At 40.0% G+C, this 16,189-nt stretch overlaps 1 protein-coding gene across 1 annotated transcript in view; it reads left to right on the top strand.

The window, feature by feature from the left end:
* Positions 1-16,189, top strand: part of KLHL14 (kelch like family member 14) — a 113,779-nt gene that overhangs the window by 81,249 nt on the left and 16,341 nt on the right. The window lies entirely within an intron of this gene.

The following is a 16,189-nucleotide window of genomic DNA, read 5'->3' as shown; positions in this document are numbered from 1 at the left end:
ATACCGGTCTGTAGTTGGTCATGCAGTCGGGATCTAAATTAGGTTTTTTAAGAAGCGGTCTAACAATTGCTTCCTTTAGGGGTCCAGGAAAAATGCCTGTCTGCAAAGAGCATTGAACAATTTTTGCAAAGACAGGACCAATTATATCCATACAACCTATTAGAAGCTTTGTTGAGGCTGGGTCCAGACCACAGGTGGTGGGACGCAAAATCCGAGCAATTTCAGCAGTGTCCTTTACATCCACTGGGTCAAAGCTGGTCCATGAAGGCAGGTAGCTTATATTGGCAGGCTTTGTAGTTTGGCACTCCTTTGATGGAACTGTGGAGATTCCAGCCCGGATGGTGGATATTTTATCTGCAAAGAAGTTTGCAAACTCGTTGCATCTTGCCTGGGAAAGGGTCTCATCAGTCTGCAGGCATGCTGGCTTGCAAAGCATCTCCACTGTGCGGAAAAGTTGAGCTGGCCTATTGTTTGCTGCTGTGATCTCATTTGACAGGAACTGTGATTTCTTACGAGTGATTGTCGATTGATATTCTTCGTTATGCTTTATTAGTTTTATTTTGTCATCCACTAGGTTAGTCTTCCTCCATCGTCTTTCCAGTCTACGCCCCCTTTTCTTGAGCTCACTAACACTGTTGTCGAACCATGGAGCTTGACGTTGTGGTTTGCGAGGTCTTATACGCACAGGGGCGATAATATCAATTGCAGCCATAACATCCCTATTATAATAACGGACTAAGGAACAGGGATCTTCACAGGCACCCAGTATAGCAGAGAGATCCAGATTTGCTGCAAGAGCCTGGGGAGTCATACCCCTCCTTGGACGATACCTGGTCAACTCCACGGGCAGAGATCTTATTTGAGGGGTTGCAACTGAGAACCAGAGGGAGTAGTGGTCTGACCAGATGACTGGGTTTATTTTTAGGTCAGTGACTTCTAATCCAATCTGAAAGACAAGATCAAGAGTATGACCACTTTTATGTGTGGCAGAGGGAATGACCTGTGTGAAGCCCAGACCATTCATTGTGCACAGGAGGTCTTGGCCAAGGCGTGAGAGCTCATCATCCACCCATGCATTGAAATCCCCGAGGATGAGCCATCTTTGATGTTCCAGAACCAGGCCAGCAACAGTGTCTGCAATTTCTTGTAGAAATATCTTTCCATCTCCAGGTGGACGGTAAATGATAATAAGTAAACAACCAATGTAAAGTCATCAGAAAATGTTTACAGGTAACAAGACAAATGAAATTAGTATATTTATCACCTGAAAGCTACTGTAGCTTCTTATGCCAGCATTTATTATTAATATTGTGCTGATAAACAAACTCAGTAGCAATACTTTTTTCAGTTCATTCTATTACAATTGAGAGTTGAAAGTAAGGTATGTCATCTAGTGGATGAATACAGTATTGCTGCACTGCATTACTAAACTAAGTGTATTCTCTGTATAAGAATATATTCCCAATCTAAAAGTTTTTTTTATATAATTCCCCCATATAGAATATTGGGCCTTTTTCAGTCCTGATCACAAAAGCAAAAAAATTTTCTAAGGGGCAAAAACATGTGCAGAGAGAGTTATATCTGCCCCACCTGCACTGCACATGGTTTTGTCCATTAGACAAAGATTTTGCTTTTGCGATCAGGTCTGAATTAGGCCCATTATATGCTAAAAAATGTATTAAATTACCTGAAATTGTTTTTTTTCTGTGTTATCAATTGCCAGTTTGTTGTGTACTTCATTGAATTTAACACAAAGGCACAGATCTGTGTCTCTCACCTTTGCTCATCATCTGTGGATTTCTCTCCCGCACACAACAAGGCTTACCTCTAGCCTCCAGACATACAGTATGTGCATTCCCTGAAAATTCACCTTATCTTATCAAATTCCTTAACTATCCTCCTAAATTCCAAAGATATTCTGCCCAGTCATTACCCCTGTACACAGTTCCCACAACATTTGCATCTATACTCAAAAAAATGCTCAGACCTCAAACCAGCAATGCTGTGTGAATACTTTTTTACTCTTCAGTCTGGTTGGACCAATATGCAATATGTGGCACTTAACCTCGTGTATGAAATGCTATTGCCCTATTCCTATAGACCACGAGCTTGTGAGCAGGAACATCTTATGTCTTTGTTTATCTGCTATTACCCAGTCTAATTTTATTAATGTGTTTATTCCCATTTGTAAAACTCTGTGGAATAGATAAATACATGTTGTTGTTGTTGTTGTTGTTGTTGTTGTTGTTGTTGTTGTTATTACTGCCGACATCTACATATATTTAAATATATGTTTGAAATCAAAATTACATTTCACATTCTGTCTTCTTTAATCAAGATTCTCCCTTTTGTTCAGTGACAGTGATCCTTTGTAGCAAGTACTGTTTTGGATGTTCCAGTCCTTGTAACTTACTGTTATTAAGGTTAATATTTCAAAATTGTCATCCTCCACTCCTTGTGTATCTGAACAACTTTCCTTCTTTCTTTAATTTCTGTACTTTATGAATTAAGAGCAAGCAAAGGCATTACTTTAACATTAATATATATTAAGGGTTGTATTTTACTGAGCTTAATAGTACAGCCACCAAACATTATATAACGGGCTAGAACCATGTGCTTAGCGCAAGTTAAGTAGAGAGCTGGAGGGAGGTGCCCCCTCACAGCTCTCACAGGCGGCCCTTCAGGACACAGGCCCTCCACCCATGTGTGTATCGGCACCGTTGGCATACCCTCTGTCTACCAGAGGTCTTGTGAATGCACACCTGTCATACCCCTCCACCTGATGTACCGTGAACCCCACTCCGAACTCTACCCTAATATCACTCTACTAGAGGAAGACATCCCCCATGGTCCCCCATATAACCATTGTTCAGGGAAGAAAATGGGGAGGTAGAAGGAAAGAGGGGAAAAACGGAAAACATGAGGAACAGGGGGAAGAATAGGGAGAGGTGGGAGGAAAGTGGGAGGGAAAAGGGAATGATGGGTCCAGTGTAATCATCTATAATATAACTAGCCCAAATGTCAATCTAGAAATTGCACACTGGCCTTGACCCCCTCAGAGCTTGCAATGGCTGCTAAATCCCCATACACACTACACGGGTCCCCGATATTGGCTGCAGTGGGGTACCGACATTGTCAAATGCATACGCATTTGCCAATGCCAGCGGGGAAGGGAGCGAGGGTGGGGGGGCTGTCGTTAACGAGGAGCTCCCTCGTCTGTACATGTTCCGACGAGGTAGCACGCATCGTTAACGACATTGAGTGTACACACTTCACTAGAATGTAAAAGATCTCGCTCAGATTGGCTTTTCTGAGCGAGATCTTTTACTTTCTTGTCTAGTGTGTATGGTACTTTAGACTAACATGGCCACAGTCCCCTAGTTACTGAATGTGTGGAGTGAGAGCCGAATGGAGGCTTGTGCTCATACCCAGAGAGTCATTGCCCTTTCCTTTTCAATATACTGCATATGTTCAAATAACTGAAAAGCTGTTATTGTTGCCCAATTCTATTCTCAAGATCTGCTCCTATATCCCTTTTCTGTATTCATGCAGTGGTCATCGAGAACTTAATTTTTGGCTTAATAAGTTGATTGTTGACATGGGCTGGCTGTAAAATTTCAGCCTGGGGGCAAGCCATCGCCCTAGCCCATTCCTAAAAAGTTTTAAGTGTACTGTAATATCCATGGGCTGATTTATCAATTGGCAAACAGTCCTTTATGTATGCTTGAGACAATAGGCGTTATTGCTGGGGAGAGCCTATTTACCAACCATTGAGTTGTTGTATCCTGTTATGGTAATACCTTCCAAGTATGGCAACTTTAGAACAACATCATGAAAAAATGCTACTATTAGAAATACAGTACTGTTAAATTATTATCATTATATTATTATTATTATTATTATTATTATTTTATTTTATTTTTTTATATAAAAAGGAGAGGTACGTGTTAGTTATATGGTCACCACTGTAGCTCCACAGCACTTTGTCTCTTCTGCCACCACTGTTTTGAAATCCTTGGAAAACTACAGTGGTCTCTTTACAAGTACCATAAGAAGAAACTAAATGTAATTGAAAGAAGATTACTTGGAATTTATAGGTAACATTTTATATAAGTGATATGTTACGTACAGTATATTTTAATTATTCCCAACATACAGTATGGGGTATTTTCAAAGGATTGGTCCCATTGCCACTGCCTCCCTTGCAACAGTGGTTGCTCTATCAATAGATATTTTTTAATACTAAAAATAAAAACAACATATTTCTAATGAAAATAATTAACAAAAATACTGATGATATACTTACCTAGGTCAAAGTTTCTTCCTTTCTTTTTCGGTTGTGATCCCGTGAAATGAAGCTGCATCATTCACTTTTACAGTGTTGATGTTAAAGGAGTCCCATAAAATAGAGAATCCTGACCCAATGCAGTTCCAATAAGCTTCAAAAGAGGTCCCGTCCTAGCCCGTAGTTGCTGTTGGTGCTACTGGATATACAGTAGTAGTAGGTTATTTATCCATTGTACCTGTAGCTACCAGCAGTTGTATCAGTGCTATAAATGAAAGGGTATTGTACAATTTGTTCTTGATGTTCAACTCCATTACTCCACCACTAAAATTGTATAGATCTTTTGTTATGTTTATCACTATCTGTGCATTCTTAAAAAATGCCTATTAGACGATCTCCTTTGATAATTAAATACCCTTGGGAAAGAACATAGAGGTAGTATGATAGGCTATGCAAAGAGACAGTATCAGCTATGCTGGCCTACAAGCTGGTAACTAGCTCACTGTGAGTTTGTATGCAGCACTACATATTCCTAAGTGACCTGCTATAAAGAAGTGTCATGAGATTTTAAATATGTTTTGAAGAGGCTCTTCCATACCCTTTTATTCCTTCCTAGTAAAGTGACCTTTTTAAATGGAGGAAAGTGGGCCTAGATGACAGTCGTGATGAATGCGGTCATGTTCACTCAATAAAATAAGGCCCAGTGCATTTGAGGATAAATCAGTGGAATGTACAGCCCCACCTGTCTGTCTCCATCACTCATTTCCACTGTCATTTTCACAGTGCCTGATGGATCACAGTTGCTGTAAAATTAGACAGCCTTTAATCTCATTTCATCCTGATTAGCTTCTCTTTACCCTTTCCCTCTAACTCATTGACTGACACGCTAGAAACTCATACAGTGTGCTATGTTTCAGGACGGATTACAAAACTTATCTTTAACACCTTCCCACCTGGAGAGTCACAGGCACTGGATGTAAACTGATTATATACATATTAGTAGAGTTTGAGTTGTTTTTTATGTCCTGCTTTGTTAGTGGCAAACAAAATTTGGAATATGAGGTACATCGTTCAAATCATTCATTAACTCCCAGATGGCAGCCACTGGGAAACATCCCTGTCATTTAAATGTATATGGAATTAGTCCATATTCCCTGATTTTGTTTGTTTTTCTGCCATCAGAATATAGTTTTCGGCATAATTCTGTAGACTCTGCATAAGTCTCACATGAACTGGCTGTAAAGTTGATCCATAATAACAGGGTGGCATAAGTTCTCGGTTGCCTGGCCAAGGGTGTTGGTACATGATCATGTCCCATGGTGAATACCATTGTGAATATTAAGTCTCTCTGTACATGGCAGTACCCGACTGAAGGGGCATGGCCATGCCATTGTGGGGGCATGCTTGACGGTGCCCTCATATAGGCATCGGGACTTTGTAATTGCCCCATCCTTTCTTGCCCCTGCATACAAGTGTATTATTATAAGGACTAATTTGTATCCAAGACTTTCCCTATTGACAAGTTGTGAAATTGGGGTAAGTGGCTGTGCATGTTCCAACTAGGAGAGAGAAAACGAACTTGAGCTAAGGGGCAATTAATGGGGCAGATGTATTAACCTGGAGAAGACACAAGGAAGTGATAAACCAGTGATATGTGCAAGGTGATAAAGGCACCAGCCAATCAGCTCCCATATGTAAATTAACAGTTAGGAGCTGATTGGCTGGTGCGTTATCACCTTGCACTTAACACTGCTTTATCACTTCCTTATGCCTTCTCCAGGTTAATACATCTACCCCAATGTTCCAACTGGAAGATATATGTTTGTGACAAAATACATGGAGAATGATTAGCGCGCTCATCCCATGTTTGATTCTGGAAATTGTTATGCTATGTGGTATAGCTTTCATCTGGGGATAAGTGATGCTAGGTTGCTATAACAGTTTTTTTCTTTATTACAGTGTTTACACTGTAATAAAGGAAAATACAAATCACATAGCTGTCCCAGTTCTAATTTAATAATTATAGGACTATAATATAATATGAAAATATACATGTATTTTAGTTGTATTGCAGTACCCATATTAATGGCCAATGTAAAATGTTACCAGCACCATGACAATAGCTAGTTTAATCCCAAGTGCACATGGCCGAAACAGCAGACATTTCATTGTAACTTACCAAATAGCTGCTTAAAAATTAGCCACGTGACTAAGAATCCTTCCTGTGAAAGAAAGAAATACTAAACACCTTTAAAGAGGACTAAAGCTCAAAATGCAGCTTCAAGGCTAGACTTAAGTCTGTAGCCATGGAGACACTGTCACATTCAATACAATCTTGCTGAAACCCAAGTCTGCTCAATGATTCATCACCAATGTTCATGAAGGTTCTCTCCTCCAGATGAAAGAGAGCTTCACGTCATATTATTTTGTGTGAGCAGCCATTTATGACAATACGGCTAACAGGAGTGGCCCTATAATGATGAGTCACCTCTAGTGGGACAGATCTTGCAGGCCAATAAATTGGACCAGGCAGTCATAGATGTGAAGTTCAAAAACATTACTCATCTTTCTAACCGTGCAACAGATCCATCCCTTTTCTGGCACTCTGAGCTTATTACACTAGAATATCAGCAGCTGTCTTTACTAATTGCTTATACAGAGACCATGCTAAAATGAGCAAACTATATGGGTCCCAAGGGAGGGACTCCCATCTACTGTAGGCAAAGAAGAAGTTTCAAAACTAAAAATGATTGGTGAAAATATTTCAAACTTTTTTTTTTAGAAATGAACAATAAATGCAGCTTGAGGGCTATAGTAATCTACTTATTGTAGGGGAAACAGAGACTTATTTTGCAGATCTCTAGAACGGGTGTAGTATGTTTCTCCGGTGCTTGGGATCCCTACCGCCGGAATGCTGGCAGCGAGGTGAGCGCAAATGAGCCCCTTGCGGGCTTGCTGCACTCACCACACTGCGGGCACGGTGGCGCGCTACGCTCACCATGCTAATTATTCTCCCTCCAGGGGTGTCGTGAACACCCCAAGAGGGAGAATACCTGTCCGTATACCGGCGTTGGTATGGTGAGCGCTGGGATCCCAACAGCCGGTATATCAAGTGCCACCCCTCTAGAACATATGCCAGTTTGCATAGTGCAAATTGGGCATGCTTACAAACAAAATGCGTTCACATGCACCAATGCATGCAGACCGGTGTGAGTTTGGCAGGGGCGTAGCAAGAATTTTGTGGGCCCCATAGCAACATTTTGAAGGGTCCCTTGTCCCAATGCTTCTAGAGAGACACTTCTCTGCAGCAGCTGTTAATCTTATGCCCTATAATAGTGTCCTAGTTCATTTGAACCATAGTAGAGCCTTATTCAATGTTATGCCCCATAGTAGTACCCTAGTTTCTTTTATGAATTGCAGTATTGCTTAAGTTCACCCTATTTCACATTTCAGAGCTGCCAATACACATTATACCGCACAGTAGTCCCAATTCACATTATGATATATAGTGCTCCCCGTTCATATTGTGCCTCATTACAGTGCCCCGGTTCATATTATATAACATTAAAATGCCCCCTAGTTCATTTTATACCACATTACAATGAGCAGGTCCAAGGGCATACCTAGATATTTTCCAGGACCAAGGAAAAAGTTTGAAAGGACTCCTACGAACCACCCAATGGCAAAAAATTTATGTAACATATGTAACTTTGACAGGGAAGGTGGGCCCCTCTCAGCTCTGGGCCCCATAGTAGCTGCAATCCCTGCACCTATGGTAGCTACGCCCTTGGAGTGTGGTGCTTGCACCTGCTTACAACTGTTGAAACGGAACTTGTGGAGAGGTGCAACTGCTGTTATATTGATTTGTCAGAAGAAAATAATCCACTTACATCAGTGGTAGTAGTACAGTATTAGTAGCCATGGAGTAGTGCATCTAAGCACATTATGTGCAGAATAAGTTTAGATTGATCTTGGAGCACTACAATTCCCATGATCTTATGTGTACTAAATTTGTTTCTAAGATATTGCATTTTAAATACACCATTTCAATAAACATTACCACATAAAGCTTCAGGCTGAGAATAGCTGCAGTAATCATTATAATATGTACTGTGCAACTTTATTGTGCAGTTGATCAATCAAGGAGAATAGGGACATTTCTGGGAATCAAATCTCCAGGGAAAAATCTTCAAAACCTGATATTGACAGAGAGAATTGTTGCAACTGTGTAATAGCGGTAGTGGCAGTACTGGTGATCACTTTGCACACTTCCAACAATAACCCAGGTAGAATGATGGCAATATAAACTCTGCACTTGTTCCCTGATACACATTAGACGCTTCCATATACAGGTTGAGTATCCCATATCCAAATATTCCGAAATACGGAATATTCCGAAATACGGACTTTTTTGAGTGAGACTGAGATAGTGAAACCTTTGTTTTCTGATGGCTCAATGTACACAAACTTTGTTTAATACACAAAGTTATTAAAAATATTGTATTAAATGACCTTCAGGCTGTGTGTATAAAGTGTATATGAAACATAAATGAATTGTGTGAATGTACACACACTTTGTTTAATGCACAAAGTTATAAAAAAATATTGGCTAAAATGACCTTCAGGCTGTGTGTATAAGGTGTATATGAAACATAAATGCCTTCTGTGCTTAGATTTAGGTCCCATCGCCATGATATGTCATTATGGTATGCAATTATTCCAAAATACGGAAAAATCCGATATCCAAAATACCTCTGGTCCCAAGCATTTTGGATAAGGGAGACTCAACCTGTATCACACAAAACACAACAGTCCCAAAGACACCATACCAATCCCAGTGCCTATCAAAACCCCATCTTCTCCCGTAAGTTCCTTCCCTTACAGAGTCCACTATGCTACAGTATGTTAGTGCTGCCAATTTTGCCCAAGAAGAAGTACCACTACCTTGGACAAGTGAAATTAACTTATTGCATACACATGCCATCCTACAGCTTTTACTATATACAGTACTGTACATTGCCTCTCATCTGTGCTTCTCTTCTGTACTGTACATTGCCTCTCGTCTGTGCTTCTCTTCTGTACTGTACATTGCCTCTCATCTGTGCTTCTCTTCTGTACTGTACATTGCCTCTCATCTGTGCTTCTCTTCTGTACTGTACATTGCCTCTCATCTGTGCTTCTCTTCTGTACTGTACATTGCCTCTCGTCTGTGCTTCTCTTCTGTACTGTACATTGCCTCTCGTCTGTGCTTCTCTTCTGTACTGTACATTGCCTCTCGTCTGTGCTTCTCTTCTGTACTGTACATTGCCTCTCGTCTGTGCTTCTCTTCTGTACTGTACATTGCCTCTCGTCTGTGCTTCTCTTCTGTACTGTACATTGCCTCTCGTCTGTGCTTCTCTTCTGTACTGTACATTGCCTCTCATCTGTGCTTCTCTTCTGTACTGTACATTGCCTCTCATCTGTGCTTCTCTTCTGTACTGTACATTGCCTCTCATCTGTGCTTCTCTTCTGTACTGTACATTGCCTCTCATCTGTGCTTCTCTTCTGTACTGTACATTGCCTCTCATCTGTGCTTCTCTTCTGTACTGTACATTGCCTCTCATCTGTGCTTCTCTTCTGTACTGTACATTGCCTCTCATCTGTGCTTCTCTTCTGTACTGTACATTGCCTCTCATCTGTGCTTCTCTTCTGTACTGTACATTGCCTCTCATCTGTTCTTCTCTTCTGTACTGTACATTGCCTCTCATCTGTGCTTCTCTTCTGTACTGTACATTGCCTCTCATCTGTGCTTCTCTTCTGTACTGTACATTGCCTCTCATCTGTGCTTCTCTTCTGTACTGTACATTGCCTCTCATCTGTGCTTCTCTTCTGTACTGTACATTGCCTCTCATCTGTGCTTCTCTTCTGTACAGTACATTGCCTCTCATCTGTGCTTCTCTTCTGTACTGTACATTGCCTCTCATCTGTGCTTCTCTTCTGTACTGTACATTGCCTCTCATCTGTGCTTCTCTTCTGTACTGTACATTGCCTCTCATCTGTGCTTCTCTTCTGTACAGTACATTGCCTCTCATCTGTGCTTCTCTTCTGTACTGTACATTGCCTCTCATCTGTGCTTCTCTTCTGTACTGTACATTGCCTCTCATCTGTGCTTCTCTTCTGTACTGTACATTGCCTCTCATCTGTGCTTCTCTTCTGTACTGTACATTGCCTCTCATCTGTGCTTCTCTTCTGTACTGTACATTGCCTCTCATCTGTTCTTCTCTTCTGTACTGTACATTGCCTCTCATCTGTGCTTCTCTTCTGTACTGTACATTGCCTCTCATCTGTGCTTCTCTTCTGTACTGTACATTGCCTCTCATCTGTGCTTCTCTTCTGTACTGTACATTGCCTCTCATCTGTGCTTCTCTTTTGTACTGTACATTGCCTCTCATCTGTGCTTCTCTTCTGTACTGTACATTGCCTCTCATCTGTGCTTCTCTTCTGTACTGTACATTGCCTCTCATCTGTGCTTCTCTTCTGTACTGTACATTGCCTCTCATCTGTGCTTCTCTTCTGTACTGTACATTGCCTCTCATCTGTGCTTCTCTTCTGTACTGTACATTGTCTCTCATCTGTGCTTCTCTTCTGTACTGTACATTGCCTCTCATCTGTGCTTCTCTTCTGTACTGTACATTGCCTCTCATCTGTGCTTCTCTTCTGTGCTATGCAGACAATTCTCTATAACAAAGGGAAGAATTGTGTATTTTTTGTTGTCACTGTACTCAACATAGCTCTCCTATTAGCTCTGCATTGGAGACTGTTATATCTGGAGGGCACTGTGTTGTGTTGTGTTGTGTTGTGTTGTGTTGTGCTGTGTGGAAGTGCAACGCAAGTAAATATCTCAACTGAATGATGAAAGACATGAAAGAAAAGCATAGGAGGCAGAGAGCAATGTATTTAGTAAAAGCTGAAAGAGGACATCAATAAACTAAATAATACATTAATTAATCTGATGGTTGAAATTACCTTTAATGCACAATATATAAACTACAACAGGGTGAAATAATTTACAATTATGCCAAATTAAAATGTGACAATAGCGGTGCAATAAATCATCTATTACAAACACTATTTGAAATTAAGCACCTTGGGCAAAATATACTACAACTTTAAAACAAATACTGCAGATATTCTCTCCCTGAAATGATATAGAAATTCATCTTTGATTTGTAATGAAACACAGCTTCACGTGTTATCAATAATGCTCTTGTGTTAGTAATGATAAAAGCCATAATATACAATAGAAGATCTGTGTGGGAGTTAAAGTTTGATAAATCTTCCCCAAGACCTAGCCAAGTTTGGAAAGCCTGTAGCATCAAAATGATAAAAATTATCATTACACATTCCATATTGCACTACTGCATTTTGTAAGAAGGAGATAGTAAATCACGTGAAATGAGAGGTGTATAACTGCAAAAATTCACATGTGCGTTCTGCTGGGTTTTTTCTCTTTGGCAGAAGTTTATAGAGAAAGATCTGGCCCTGTGTCATATTGATTTCCCACTGCACTGGTTTTCTAAGTGCTCTGTTGATCCGTGTCCAGCAATAAATTCCCAGCCTCAACATGCACATCACTTCCCTCTTTGTCCTCACCTAGATGTAAGGTGTCCGTTTGATGAGATGAGCAAGGACATCATTTTCTGACTAATGCTTCAGCCACTTTACATGATACCATAGCGGTACATTTATATGTTTTCTGAAGGATAGGACATGACATTTATGGACAGGTATAACGTACGGCCCAGGACGTTACACTTCTAGGATGGTTAAACTAATCCAAATAAATGGAAGCATATATTAGTTTGCAGAATTGAAAAGAAATCAGTATGTACAAGATTCCCATGACAACTAGAGCTGGAAGGGAATATGCTTTGTTTCAGGGAACTGGGATTGTACAAGAACATGCTTTATAGCTGCGGACTGGGGTTTCTCTCTGAGTATTAGATTACCATTGTTTAGAAACATAGATATTCACTTAGTTTTGCTCTTCAGAAATAAGTATAATTGAATATTCAGAATAATAAAATAGAATTTCATTTAATCACATTTAATAATAATAATAATAATAATAATAATAATTATTATTATTATTATTATTATTATTATTGTTGTTGTTATGATTATTATTCTTATTATTACGTGTTACTATAATAAAAATTGTCCACTTTGCCAATTCTTTTTATCTAAGGTGGAAAATTGTTATTATAGTAGTAACAGTAACAATAATAATAATACAGAAAGGATATTAAGAGTCACCATGGAAATATATAACTAGTAGGGATGCTTGAACCCATTGTGTTTCAATTCCGGGACTGGTTTGTCAAATCTGTTTGAAAATTCAAAAATGTGCTGTAGTTACTAGTTTCTCTGATTTTAGAACCAACTAAAACATTGAGAAAATCAAGTCTGTTTGACACTAGTCAAACCAGTATACCATTGTGTAACATTTGAATAGATTTGGCATTTGTATTGTTATTAGAGAACCATGAATTGTAAAGGCTGTAGTGCTTTCAGTTTGATTAATTCAAATGTTAAAAATACTTTTATATTTTTAAAAAATAATATTTTGATTGTGGTTTAATTGTGTTTGTTTTAATTAAAACAAATTAAAAAGACAAATTATATAACAAACCTGGTAGAAAAACCTCAACGTTGTCAAAACGTGAAAACAGACTGCAACAGCAATATTAAGCTTCAAATTTCAAACTGCAATTTTAAATTGGGTCATTGGGCAATTATAACGTGAATATGTTTGGGGCCAACAAATCAGTGAAAATGTATCTAACTCCTAGATTACAAGTTTCAAGCATCTGTAATGACTGTATATGCATTTTACAAGTGTTAGAACTCCACGACCATTTGTAACATCCTAAAATCCTTTACATTTAGATGTGGTTGGATTAGTAATCAGACAAATTTTTACAGTTTGCTCAAGACAAACTGGTCTTTCTTATGGTAGCATACTGGAGTTTTTATTTTATGATATTACATTCTAAAAAAGAACAACAAAAAAAAACATAAAGGCTTAAACAATATGTAAACCCTAACAATGTTCTGTTTCTGTACTATTCCAGTTGTTACTTTTCTGCAATTAGCAAAATGTCATTTATACAGTATATACCCCACACATTGGTGTAAGTGGTCATCATCTCTTTAGGCTGGGGAATTGGCTGAGGACCCAAGAATCTTGGCTCTGCAAACCCTTTACAGTCTTAACCTCCACTACTATAGCTATAGTACTATATACTTTAACAGTTAGTAGAGTCTGATTCTATCAGTGCTGCCGTGCCTTGATGTCTAGCTAAATAAGAAATTCAATCTACAGTGTCTATGACCAAGGCCCAAGGTACCTGAAACAGCTTCTGGCCCCATACTGCCCCACTCGATTACTGCGATCTGTAGATGAAGGACTTTTAGCAGTACCTAGAATCTACCGTAATTCATCTGGGGGTCGAGCTTTTAGTCATGCGGCTCCGACTCTATGGAACTCACTTCCCCGCACAGTGCGAGAGGCCCCAACTACAGAATCCTTCAAAAGTAGACTCAAGACTTTCCTGTTTACTCAAGCATTTCCATAATGTCACTTTTAGTATCTTCATGCTTCTGTATTTTATGAAAATGTACTTCATTATTTTCTGTACTATATTATGCTATGTATCTGTTAAGCGCCTTGAGTCCTATTGGAGAAAGAGCGCTATATAAATAAAATTATCATTATTATTATTATTATTATTATTATGAATTATACAAGTGAGCTATGGCTGTGTAATTAGATATAATTTTCTAAAAAGCATCCAATACCCAACATATTTACAAACATATTAGCATGTGTATATGCTGATCATATCCAAGTCCATAGGCAAGGCCAAGGAAGGGCATACCTCCCAACCATCTCAATTGTCAGGACAGTCCCTACAGTATATGATCTCTCTGCTCCATCATCATGATCTGGACAGCATTGTACCTATCTGCCTGGCAGTTGGGTGGTACTGTATGTCTCAATTACATGGGTGGCGGATATGCCCAACAGTGAAAGCATGATTGTATGGGACCAGTGGGGGATAAGGGACAGCCTACCACTTTGGTAATAATAATAATAATGTTATTTATACATCACTTTTCTCTTAATAGGACTCAAAGTGCTTTATATTTGCCTTTACAGCACAAAATACAAAACCAGCTTAACAGTAGATATTAGTGAAATGCTTGGGTGAACAAGTCTTGAGTCTGTTTTTGAAGGATTCTAGAGTGGGGGCTTCTCGAACTGTGTGGAGAAAAGAGTTCTATAGAGTCAGAGCCAAAAAGCTGAAAGCTCGACCCCCCAGATACCGTATTTGTGCAGTACTTAGTTCCTACAGGGACGCCTGGCTATGTCAGTTCATTTATCTGGGTGAGTTTGGCCCGGTTTTAGTATATCCTGAGCCTCTATACTTGTAATGTAAAAAACATTGTTGGTATCACTACTGTATGTTGTATTCTAAAGTTTGGCTTATCTGTGATTTCCTATCAGTTTGGCATTTAGTAAATATGTGGATTGTCAGAAAACACAAAACTGCCTTTTAGTAAATAGCCCTCAGGTCTTCTTTGCTTTACTTTTAAAAACATCCCCTCATTACCTCTTGGTGTTCTGAAAAGAAAACAAAACATTAAGTACTTGATTCAGATGTGGTCGTAAAAGCGCCAACTGCTGCGTCTATTGGCATTAAGTGTCTGCGACTTTATGCAGATGCCGTTACAAAGTCCTTCCCTTGTGTACATCCATGCGCCTGAATGTGTAAGGACCTAGATGTCTACTTTCAGGGTCCATTCCTGCTGTAATACTGATTGGTGCACCATCTAGATGCACCATTGGTCCGTGCATCTGAAATCACAACTGTGACTCTGTATGGATACAGGGGGTGATTCAGACCTGGTCGCACGCAGGCAGTTTTTTGCAGTGCTGTGATCAGGCAGTTGCCGCCTACAGGGGGAGGGGGTAATCGCTGTGCAGGGGTGCGATCACTTGTGCAGAGAGCTGCAAAAACAAAAGTTTGTGCAGTCTCTGCACAGCTCAGGACTTGCTCAGCCGCTGCAACGATTCAGCCTGGAGCTGACGTCAGGAACCCTCCCTTGAAACGGCTGGACACACCTTCGTTTGGCCGGACACTCCTTAAAAAGGGTCAGTTGACACCCGCAAACGGCCACTTCCTTTCAATCTTCTTGCGATCGCCGGTGCGATTGCTTTCTTCATTAGATCCATCGCTCTCCGGCGAACTCCGTCACCGGCGGCCGCACGCCTGCGCATTGCAGAGCATACGCATGCGCAGTTCAGACTTGATCGCACCGCTACAAAAAAAGCTGGTGTGCGATCGGGTCTGAATGACCCCCATAGTCGTGATGCATGCGCTGTGCGACATAGATGCTTACGCAGTAGCTGACAATCGCTGTACTAATTGCTGCACTACATCGATATTGGCAGTGCATTCACCTCTGAAACAGCCCCTACACGCTTAGATGTACGGTTCCAACAACACGTCTATAGAAGTGTTGTGATCTATGCATTTCCAGTACTGACAGCCAGCTAGCTATTGCGCTGTGCTGATGTGTGACTGCTTCGGGCTGTACCCAAATCTCAAGCACAATGTTCCGTTTTTTTAATAGAGATTTCTAATTTTTAATTAAGCTTCTACAACTTCTTTTACTTATATAGAGTAGTGAACAGCAACCCTAGTACGTAGAAATGATACCTTTTATTATTTTGAGTACGACATAATAGGTTTGTGGCAATCACTGTTGCGGGGTTAGACCATATAGGTCTATTGGAAACCAAGCAGCACCTGCTTATTGTGCTTGCTAAATGAAACAATGAACGTTATTGTATATGAT

Source organism: Pseudophryne corroboree, chromosome 5 (genome assembly GCF_028390025.1).
Source record: "Pseudophryne corroboree isolate aPseCor3 chromosome 5, aPseCor3.hap2, whole genome shotgun sequence".
Taxonomy (NCBI): domain Eukaryota; kingdom Metazoa; phylum Chordata; class Amphibia; order Anura; family Myobatrachidae; genus Pseudophryne; species Pseudophryne corroboree.
This window is presented reverse-complemented; position numbering and strand designations above follow the sequence as displayed.